This window comes from Rhagoletis zephyria, unplaced genomic scaffold, assembly GCF_001687245.7.
Source record: "Rhagoletis zephyria isolate East Lansing unplaced genomic scaffold, Rhagoletis_zephyria_1.1 Rzeph_scaffold_51227, whole genome shotgun sequence".
Lineage (NCBI taxonomy): Eukaryota > Metazoa > Arthropoda > Insecta > Diptera > Tephritidae > Rhagoletis > Rhagoletis zephyria.
In genome coordinates, this window is record NW_016208280.1 from 83 (window position 1) to 2017 (window position 1935).

At 33.5% G+C, this 1935-nt stretch overlaps 1 long non-coding RNA gene across 1 annotated transcript; it reads right to left on the reverse strand.

Annotated features, from left to right (window-relative positions):
• Positions 1 to 205: 205 nt before the first annotated feature.
• On the reverse strand, positions 206 to 1617 carry LOC108355864 (uncharacterized). Its single transcript, XR_001846571.1, has 3 exons — positions 1608 to 1617; positions 1358 to 1363; positions 206 to 312 (listed from the first exon to the last, which is right to left on the reverse strand). It is a non-coding gene; the product is annotated as an uncharacterized LOC108355864 (long non-coding RNA).
• Between the last annotated feature and the right edge of the window lie 318 nt (positions 1618 to 1935).

Consider the following 1935-nt stretch of genomic DNA (forward strand, 5'->3'; position numbering starts at 1 on the left):
TCTGTCAAAGAACAATTTGGGAGCTAAAGTTTCAAGAACCTTCTTATAGAGAACGAAAAAGGAACAAATCTTCTCTGAACTATCTCACAGTGTTCCATGACTTTGAAATGTTTGAATATTAAAGTTAATCAAAAAAAGAGCTGAAAGATAGTTATGTAAATAAAGATAACGAAAGACTTAAGACACGAACTATTCTTTAACAGAAAATGAAAAATTGTTCCATAAATTGACAGTTCACCATAATGATAAACGATCTGGAAGTTGAAATGATCCAGCTTTCCTTTGGCTTAGAATTAACATCCGTGGTTCTCACTGAAAAAACTTTTCCACCGAACACAGTGGTCAAATTATTGCTACTACCTTTAGATACCAATACATATTGTAATATTCCCCATATGGTATAGAAGATTCTTATAGATTTTTCCTATGTACGTTCGTTTGAGGTATATAATCGTAAATGCGCTTAATTTTTACTTCTCTACATTTTTTCGGGTGCCCGGGTACCCGGTCTACCCGGGCAGATAAATACCCGGGCTTCACCCGCTACCCGGGTGTAATCATCAGTCCTAGTACATATACATATATCATTTAAAAATCTGCTTTAAAAATAATTTCTAATTTATTTTGAGAAATTGTCAAGTATTTCATAGTAAATGCCTCAGTACTCGTTTATTAGTAATTAAATATTTTCCGCCCAGGAATCATTAAAATGACTGTGTACAAACGAAAATAGTTTTGTATTCTAACTTACTTGGTGCTAAATAACATATACATATATGCTATATGTATATATTAGGGCATTCAATCCCGAAGTATTTTAACAATCCCGAGATTTCCGGGATGCAAAAAATTATAATCCCGGGATACCGGGATTTTTCGGGATTCAAAAGAGTCCGTAATTTAATGTCTAATTATTTGTATAGTTTTCTTAAATATCTATATTAATTGTAAAAACCCCTTACAAATATCTTCAGAAATTAATTTTCCACAAAATGCCAACCAAATAAAAGGAGGAACAAGCCTTCCACATTGTAAAATCTTGTTGTGTTTGCAATTGCTATCAGATTTTTCATTATTACACAATACTTCTCAAAATGTTTGAACAAGTACAGTCATTCAGGCAGGTTCTAAAATTCACTTTCGAGTGCAAATGGCTCAAGTTCACTTTGAATCATAATTCTGGTGTTCTGTTTATCTCATTTTTTATGTCAAATGAATTAATTTTTTTCGTTTTCAACATCGCTTTTATTCTGTAAATGAATCAGTAAAAATATCCCGGGATTTTGGGACGTGGAAAAGTGTCCGGGATCCCGAGATTCTGTATCCGGGGATTGAATGCGCTAGTACATATGTATACAGCTTTCTAGCAAAAATTTTGAATGACGTGGCCTGTTGTATTAATCATTGAACTAAACTCGTGCTCAACTAAACACATACACACACACCGTCAGCTACTTTAGTCATTCTTATTATTTTTATCATATTTGTTTAAAAGTTGAATTTGTCAACATTTCGGTCGTACGTTAAGTCAGCTTTTAATCTCTTCGTCTTATATATACCGAAATATTTTAGCTTTGAGGATACTTAGTTGCCCGCATGTCAAACACGTGCTCTTATAATCATCTTTGTATTTAAGGATACTTATTTTATCTCTGAAAGTGTTTAGTGAGTATTTACTTCATTTACCCAAAATAATAAAAATGTAATTTATTGATGTTCTCTAAAATTGCCCATTGATGTAAAGGCCTAAGGCTTGTGCCACCCAAAATTCTTCGGCTGGGCGCGGTCGGGCCAACTTAGCAGCCATGCCGATATGTTTGAGCAGCGCAATAAATATTTAAGAAAAATTAAAAAGTATTGGCAATTATCGCATCACTGCTACTAGCACTGACGCACAAATGGACAAATGTGGAAAAATACAAGTAGTCGTTATTT